This window comes from Wyeomyia smithii, chromosome 1 (genome assembly GCF_029784165.1).
Source record: "Wyeomyia smithii strain HCP4-BCI-WySm-NY-G18 chromosome 1, ASM2978416v1, whole genome shotgun sequence".
In the NCBI taxonomy this organism is placed as follows: Eukaryota; Metazoa; Arthropoda; class Insecta; order Diptera; family Culicidae; genus Wyeomyia; species Wyeomyia smithii.
The window spans coordinates 179,880,350-179,889,702 of NC_073694.1; positions in this window are offsets into that span (position 1 = coordinate 179,880,350).

A 9,353-nucleotide genomic window follows, 5' to 3' on the forward strand; every position below is an offset into this window, starting at 1 on the left:
ACTTTAACTCTAGAGCTTTAGCGCGCATGGGAGGTAAAGCAAAGAAAGAAAATAACCCACAAGTTTTTTTAATGCATTGCTTTTGCTTACTTGTCCGAATCAGGGATACCAGATGTGCTTTTCAAAATGCAGATTTTCTGAGCTCATGTGCAGATTTTATTGACCTGCAGATGTGTGTAGTTTTTTCCTAGTTTCTATTATTGTCAGAGTCGTCTTATATTTGCGCCGTCTTTCTCAAATTGTGTGCAAATTTTTGCCTGTGGATCGCATTTTTTTTTCAAATTGCGGTAGTTTTTTTTCAGGTATCACGAAAAAAACTTGAAGATGAAACTTATTAAAAATAGGTTGCGTGCGACTGTGAAGAATGAAAGGCAGTCAAACTTAGCATTATTAAGTTTCGAGTACGAGTATACTGAAGAAGTTGAATGTTGATTATTTAATTAATAAGTTTTCTGCAAAAAAACTCGTAAAGCATAGTTTACAGTTCCAAGCGAAGTGAAAAATTTGACAAGTGAAAAAGCGTAAATTTTCGCTTGCGAAATCTGTCGTGAAAACCCGTTTGTGGAACACGCAGGCATTTCACCACCCTGCAGTTTACAGTTTAAGTGAAGTGAAACTCACGAGTTTACACTCCGAGCGAAGTGAAAATTGGCTGCAACTGACAGAATAGAAACGCACGCAAGTTTTCGCTTGCTGCTCCTTTTTTCACTAGCGTGCATGCGTGAAAGAAATAAACCCAAGTGAAAAAGATGAGATCCACAAACATCGATTTCGCTGAGTCGAATTTGTTTACAGTTCCAAGCGAAGTGAAATTTTTTGCAGGTTGCATTTTTCACGAGCGTGAAAAAATGAACATGTTGTATGAGATTTTCACTTCGCTTGGAACTCTAAATAGAGCTTAAGAAAAAATTCTAACAAATTTTTGGTAATTTTTCAATAGCAAATAAATGCTTTTAACTCGTACGATAAAAAACAGTTTTGTTTTATTTTGGGCCCCCCACTATAACTGGGCCCCGGGTCCCCACAATTGTAAATCCGGCCCTGCTTGAATGTTTCTCAACCGAACCTACATTTCCTTCGCCCGCGCGAGTTTCCTCTTCCGCAAAGTCATCGACAGAATCAGCCGTTTCGATCACCTCTCGTTAGCTTCAAGCTGAATTGAACTCAGATCAACCGTATGTCCTCTCCTCCCTCAATTGCGAACACGACTTTTTTTTCGGTATGGACTTCCTCACTGCGACCAGAATCGCAGATCTATTGTGAGATATGCCCGGGTGTCTGCTGTATCCCGCACTTCTATTGTTAGCAATACAGCTATTGAGAAGTGGCATGCTTATTATTACTGTTTATCAGTGTTTGTGTGTAATGTGATACTCTTCCTTTTACCCGCTTACTGTTCTACTATACCGATGCTCGTTCCTCTTGCCAAATATCACCAATTATAATTCCCTGGAGAAGTTTCGTAGTGCGTCCTTCTGGCCAGTTTTATTAATAAGAAGGACTTATGTATTATTAAGAGAAAGTCACGCAAAGGTGTTATAGATTTCAGCGTAAAGGAATAGTAAACGGTGGGGAGCCTGAGAATGAACCCATACTTCAAAGTCCAGTTTTGACATCGAATGGCTTGATTCTACTAAGATTCGAACCCACGACCATTCGCTTGACAAAGCGAACTCTGTAACCTTGCGGCTACGCAGCTTCGACGGCATACTTTTTATTTCCCTGAAAGCTATCAATAAAGAGGAATCTTTATCATTTGCCTTCCAACCAATAACAAAATTCGTGGACTCCCGTCAACACTGAAAAAAGAACGCATGGACTCCCGTCAATGTTTACAACTGCTGTGCGGACTTCTGTCAGCGCTTGTGACAGTTTATTTATTTATTTATTTATCAACATCAACAGACAACAGATGTCCTAATGATGGTTAAATGTCTTAAACTAAAAACAGTTACGTTACAATAAGTACAATACGATACAAACAACAAAAACTTCCTTATTCGTCAAGTTGTAGTAAAAAACACAGAAAATCTACGGCGGATTGTGTCACGTGATAAATTAAAATCAAAAACAGAAGATACCTTGTTGAAAACTCGCTGTATACCGACCAAAGCGCCGTTTTGTCCATAGTTGGTGCGTTGAAAGGGTATCCTCAGCATGGAGTTGTTCCGCAGTGCCCTGGGTTGCACGTTCAGATTTATTGCACCCAAAATAGCAGGACAATCGGTTCTACCCTGCAACCAGCTGAGCGGGCATTGCAAAATGAACTAGGCGGACACCTGTCTACGCCACAAAAAATATATGATGGCATCTTTTGTGTTCTCGTCAAACAGGTAAATTACCGGATATACTGCATTGTTTCATGAATACTTTCCTCTTCTTTTCTTCCAACAAGAAAAAAAGTAACCATTTGCAAAAGAACGCATCACCAATAAAAGGCGAAAAACTATGTTTTTCAAAAATTAGCAGATAATTCATGATGCATAGTTTTAAGTTATCCCTAACTAACACGCAGAGAATCCTGAGTAAGAATTCCCAGGATACCTATATAACTCGGTGACGGAATCGTGACAGAAATTGTTTCTGAGATACGACAGAATCTGTACGAACCGAATATGAAAAACCTTTTAATTGATTCCCCAAAACTTCAAATGAATCGTGCGAGGAATCATTTCTGCGATACGGACAAAATCTGTGGGAATCGCATATGGAATCTAAACGTGTTTTCTTTCGCCTATTTTCCGTCGGTCTAGTTCCGCCACTGTTTGCTGTGTCAATCACCGACGCCTGGGAAGGCGACTCCACCCAGGACCCCAACTTACGACCCGTTGATTAACGTACCAGCGCCAAAGGCTCTACTTCGTCATACGATGGAAGGCGTGATTCCGGAGATTTTTCGCCTCAGAAAATCTCCCGGTGTCGGCTAGAATTGAAGCTAGACCAGTCTGGTTGGTTGTGAGTGGATCACGCCACCCCACAACCATTGACATCTATATGTCGGCGGTGGGATTCTAACCCGGGTCAACGGCGTGGTTAGCGGAGACGTTACCAACTACGCTAAACGCCGCGCTTGAATCTAAATGTAGGAATCTTCAAGAACCTAAACGTAGGAATCATTAGGTTTTTTTTTTTGATAAATCTGTTGGACTCGCATACACGCATCCCTAACTAAGGGCATCTTCAGCGGTGGTCTATTTTTGGAACAAATTTATGCTAGATTTACACTAGCGCAACATGAATAGAACTAGCAAATATAGACCAACTTCGCGTTTTCCGCACCGGTGTTGTAAATTTTGCTGTTTTGAACCACTGACATATGTCAGCTTGTTAAAGATTCAATACCCCATGCTATCAATTATCGGTGAGACTTGTTTTAATATTGAGCACTTAATATACAACAAAAGGAAACTCGATGATTTGTACAAAGAGTTGTACGTGCACTAAATGATTATTTTGGCAACGCACTCACAATCCAAACTTGGCTTTATGGATTTGACGGTCTGAGCCAAACGTCAGTGACATATTTGTAGAATAGGATGGGTTGGTATGATCAAATAGTTCATGCTGCAAGTAGCGCTTCGGAGGATAGTGAAGAACGGTTGCTATTTCGTTTGACTGAAGGTGAGCGTTATTTTATGCATTTATGGTTATAACGATTCAGATAATGCTGACTTGTATATTGACAGTGAGAAAACAAATGCCGAAACGGAGCGGCTCACGTCCTGGGAGACCACCCAACGTCAATCGCAATTTCCGTTCCGGTCATAAGAAACTGTTCCAGGACTACTTAAGCGAGACACCTACGTACGACGACAATCATTTTCTTTACGGCGTTTTCGCATACCGAGAGCGATGTTCCTCGATATCATGCAGGAACTAGAGTCGAGTGATGACTATTTCCAACTTCGGTGCGATGCAACTGGAAAAGTCGGCTCAGAGCCACCTCCTGCTTCGGAGTACCATTGATGAAGCCAGAAAGGAGCACGAAGAACTCGTAGCTCGGGTGGAGGTGGCCGAGAAGGCAGCCAGGACCAGGAGGACGACTGCATCCAAAGAGGTGCAGACAGACGCTCCTTCGTTCGCGGCAGTCTGCTCTACGGGGCAGGTCGCCAAGCGAACTAGGCAGTCCCCTGGGGAAGCGGCCCCCGAGAACACCAAGAAACGGTTGGTCGTGCTACTCCCACGGGAGAACAGACCAACCGGTTCAAGGTCCACAGGGAAAACGACACAGGTGGAGGCTACGGGCAACCCTTGGATTACCGTAGAGGATAGGAAGCGTCGGAAAGATGCGACGCGCCGAGATGGTGGAGCGGCCAGAGGACCAAAAAAGGTCAAAAAGGCGCGGAGTAGGGGAGATGCCCTCATACTCAAGACGGACGGGTCCAAGTACTCAGAAGTCTTGAAGAATATGAGGGGGGAAACCCAGCTCAAGGACCTGGGGGTTGATGTGCGGAGTATCCGCCGATCTCGCAATGGCGAGATGATTCTTGAGCTCCGGAAAGACACCAAGAACAAGGGAGCTACCTACAAAACGGTAGCAGAAAAGGTCCTAGGCAAGGGTCACCTCAGAGGTGACTCTTCAGCTTAAAAACCTGGATGAAATCACCGAGGGGTGCGACATAGCACATGCCTTCAAAGCGAAGTGCGGGGTGGAGGTGGCTAAGGAGTCGATTCGCCTCCGCAAAGGTCCGGCGGGGACCCAGGTAGCTACCTTCCGACTACCGTCGGCGGACGCTAACCTGGCCCTGAAAGAGGGCAAGTTGAAGGTCGGCTGGTCTGTATGCCCTCTGAGCATACTACAGCAACCGGACATTTGCTTCCGGTGCTTTGAGGGAGGACATAAGTCCTGAACCTGCAAGGGGCCCGATAGGAGCCAGTTGTGCAGGCGTTGCGGAGTTGCTGGCCATAAAGCGAAGGACTGTGGGGAGTCTCCCAAGTGTATGGTATGTTCCGGGAAACGGGACGCCAAACACTTTATGGGAGGCCCCAGGTGCCCAGCCGGTAAACCGGCTGCGAAACCACGGGCGTGTGGGTGACGCAACTGAACCTGAACCTGCTTCGCGGCCCACCACCACCACCAAGCAGCCACTGAGTCGTTTTCGGACATTGCCATCATATCGGACCCTTACCGCATCCCTCCCGAAAACGGTAACTGGGTTGCGGATAAGTCCACCCTTACTAACACGCAGAGAATCCTGAGTAAGAATCCCCAGGATACCTTTAACTTGGTGACGAAATCGTGACAGGAATCGCAAATACGATCTTATTCAAGAATCCTAGCGCCATATACAGGGCATTCCTGAGGATTCTTTTTACAGGAATCCTTTTCAAGGACGCTCACGAATCTAATGTGAGGAATCCTAGAGAATCTATGCGAAACGTATGTGTTCGTCCGGGCAGTATGTCGGCCATATGTACGACGAGCAAGTTCCCGGTTCAGGAGGTTATCTCAACCTCAGAAGAAGGGTACTTAGTTGCCAAGGTGAACGGAGTGTTCTACTGCAGTTGCTATGCTCCGCCGCGTTAGTCTACCGAAAGGTTCACCCAGATCGACCTGTTATCCATGGAGCTAACGGGCCAAACACCGTTAGTGGTGGCGGGCGACTTCAACGCTTGGGCTGTTGAGTGGGAAAGTCGCTTCACGAACCAGAGGGATCGGATCTTGTTGGAGACTTTGACAAAGCTCAACCTAAATCTGGCCAACGTTGGTAACAAAAGTACATACAGTAGAAATGGTGCGGAGTCGATCATTGACGTGACGTTCTCCAGCCCAGGACTTATCAAGAACTGGAGAGTAGACGATGGCTACATTAATAGCGACCACCAGCCGGTCTGCTATAGTGTAGACAACAACGAAAGGCGGCAAGCGACGGGTAGAGCCACTATTCTGCCGTCTACAAACATCGAAAACATCGCACTTCAATGCCGTGGTATTGGAAGAGGCAATGAGAAGAGAGTGCGAGGGGGGCAGTTGGCTCCGCCCGACTGCCGACCAACTAGTCGCCATGGTATCGCGGGCGTGTGACGCCACCATGCCTAGGACTCGCCAACTCGCCAGGAATGGGAAGCCACCGGTTTACTGGTGGACGGACGTGATAGCGTTCGTGCGAGACGGAGGATGCAGCGTGCGCGAAACGAAGTAGAGAGGACAGAGCACCACGCAGCATTCGGTTCTGCAAGATCGATGCTAAAGAGTGCGATAACGGCTAGCAAGAGAGCCTGCTTCGATAGGCTATGCACGAGTGCCAACACGAATCTGTGGGGTGACGCCTACAGGATCGTAATGGCTAAGACTAAAGGCGCGCTGGTGCCTGCAGAGCGATCACCAGCTATGCTGGAGTGCCACGAGCCAATCCCTTGGCCTCCGGCGGTCGAGTCTCACGTCCGACGTTCCAGTATCTCAGACGAAGACCAGGGATGGTCGGCCAACCTGCCGAGCATCCAATCCGTGAGCGATGGCAGCCTCGTGTCGAGGCAGGGGAAAAGGCAAGGCGATAAAAACGGCCCCCGGGCTGTTCAGGACAGTCATGCAGAGGTGCCTGTAAGAAGGCCTAATCGGCTATTGCAGCACTATCTCGTATGAAGTTCAATCGCTCAGCGGTTTTTGGCAGCAAGCGAAGACTTCTTGCGAGCGTGGTTTCGTCCATACTTAGGTATGGTGGGCCAGTGTGGTCCAGAGCGCTATATACTAACAGTTACCGCGGTAAACTACAGGCTCAAGTGCCTGAGAGTTGAGAGTGCGTATCGTACGGTGTCATACGATGCAATCTGTGTCTTGTCCGGCATGATGGCTATCAGCATCGCCATCAAGGAGTACAGAGAGTGTTTCGACCAAAGTGACACAAGGGGCATACGAGGTACCAGAAGGTCATTCTCGATGCTCCGCTGGCAGCGGGAATGATCTAACTTCACAAAGGGCAGATGAACGCACCGACTTATTCCGAAGATATTCTGTTGGGTCGGAAGGCGACATGGTGAAGTGAACTTCCACCTGACACAGATCCTGTCAGGCCATGGTTGCTTTAGACAATATCTGCACAGGTTCGGACACGCGGGGTCCCCCATGTGTCCCGAGTGAGTGGAGGTGGAGGAGACTGCTGAGCATGTCTTCTTCGTTTGCCCCCGTTTCGTAAAAGCAAGGAGCGACATGATGGCTGTGAGCGGGCTTGGCACTACTCCGGACAATATAGTTCGGAGGATGTGCAACGACCCGGACATCTGGAACGCTGCCAGTGTGGCCGCCTCTCAGATTGTCCTGGAGCTGCAACGTGTGTGGCGGATCAACCACCAACACGCCAGTGGTAGCTAATTACCAGTCTCCAGGTAGTAAGAGTAAAGAGGGTGCATCACGCACAAAAGCCACTCCCCGACGTAATACTTAACAGTCGTTCCGGGAAGACCAGGGCTGGAGACTGGAGGGGTTTTAGTGGGTCGGGACAGGGATCAGTAGGTGCCTGGGCGAGTGTAACTACCCCAGCATCTCTTCCCTAGTCTCATCCCCACACCCTGAGTTCTCTTCTCAGGTGTCTGTTCGCAGATTTCCCCGCCATCTTAAAAAAAAGTAGACCATGTGAGATCTTTTATACGATTTGAAACATGTTATTTCTTCTTATTACATAATTTGAATAAGGTTCATTGGATTGATTCGTTGCCAAATGTTTTTATTATGATGATCCACAATATGATGCAAATTTTTCATATTTGGGACCGCTTCCACTAGTGATCCATAATTGTGTATTTGATGAGTTATAAAATAGATACCGTTTTGATTCAAACTTCGAACAGTTTCAAATTTTGAACACTTCACAATTAAAATCGAGTTATTATAACTAGTATAATAAAAAGAATTATTATTATATACTATTTCGTTTCTTGTTCTTCACCCAGTGATGTGTAGCAGTTTACTGTAGGGCCACTTCCGGGGAATCAGCAGGCCTTGAAAAAGGTGACAGTCCTTGTTTTCATGTACGAAACGTGTTTAAATGTAAATAAATAGCACTGATTTGCTACAACAATAAAATAACCAACATACATGAGCCAACATGAAAAGATTCATGTTTCGATGATCAGTGCAAGAAGTTACATCATAGCTTAGGTGTTCGTAATTTGATGCAGCACGGTATATTTTTTGAGAAATATTCACAAAACATGGAAATAAATACTCGATCCAGTGAAAGATTACGTATTTCTGTGACTGAGAACATTTATAAATTACTAATAAATAATAAAATTGGCCAGAAATGATTTTTTGAATTTATACAACTTCTTAAGTGATTTATTAATGTGGAGGACTGTACCTTCTACTTCTCTAAAAGGGCTGTATTTCTAATTTAGTTTTTGAAGTGAAAAAAAGTAACACAGAGAAATAATTTTCTACATTCATATAAAGATAAGTTTGGACTTGCGGAATAAAATCAATACGATAAAACAAACAAAATGGCGGACTTATTAACAATCCCGCTGACAATTCGAGCGATGCGGTTTTTCTTTTGCAGCTGCAAAATACAATTAAAGTTCAATTTTCACAATCGAAAAAAAAAGGTCTTTTATTAAAATCTGTTCCAAAATAATAGCATATTGAGAAAATCTGCCATTTTGTTTTTTTTTGTGTACCAACAAGTTTTGTGTAATGTCGCTTTTTTCACATAAAATAAAATAAGAAAAACTACCTCCGACTGATGAGGAGACACTCTAGAAGTATGTATTCAAAGAATAATAGTTTTTTTTGCTTTGCTCGATGAGTAAAAAATTTACCTTCATCACCAAACTGAATGAAATCCATCGCGGACAGTTTCTGAATTGGTGGAAACAGGGCCTTCAAGTTAATTTACATAACAGTTAGTAAGGCTTTTTTGGAAGTCAAGCATACGTCATAAAGCAATGTTTTTTCTGCGGTTTGAATTGAAAATCCCAAAAATTGAAATTATTGTTCTCAGATTTTTGATTTAGGGGCCATCCACACGTGGACAGCTTTGGGAGGGGAGGGGGGGTGGCGGTTGGCTAATGTCGCAGTACATACATTTTTTTAGAATTTATATGGGCAGTTGTCCACGAAGGGGGAGAGAGGGGGGAGTTCAAAATCGTTAAAAATTTGTCCACGTTCTTTCATCCCTGGAAGAGAATACGAACCCCAACAGTTTTTATGCCTAGGTTTTATCTAAATGTATGCTGGTCGGAATAGATCGGACTATTATTTGACGAGAAATCACTAATTCTTAAAACAAGTAGAGTTAAAAGCCCTCATGAATAGGGATTCCATCTGGTCGAAATTAGAAATCAGGACACCTTTTCTCGGCGCAAATTTGACTTAACCATTCTATTCTTCGGTGTATGAGCAAATATAACACGTAATA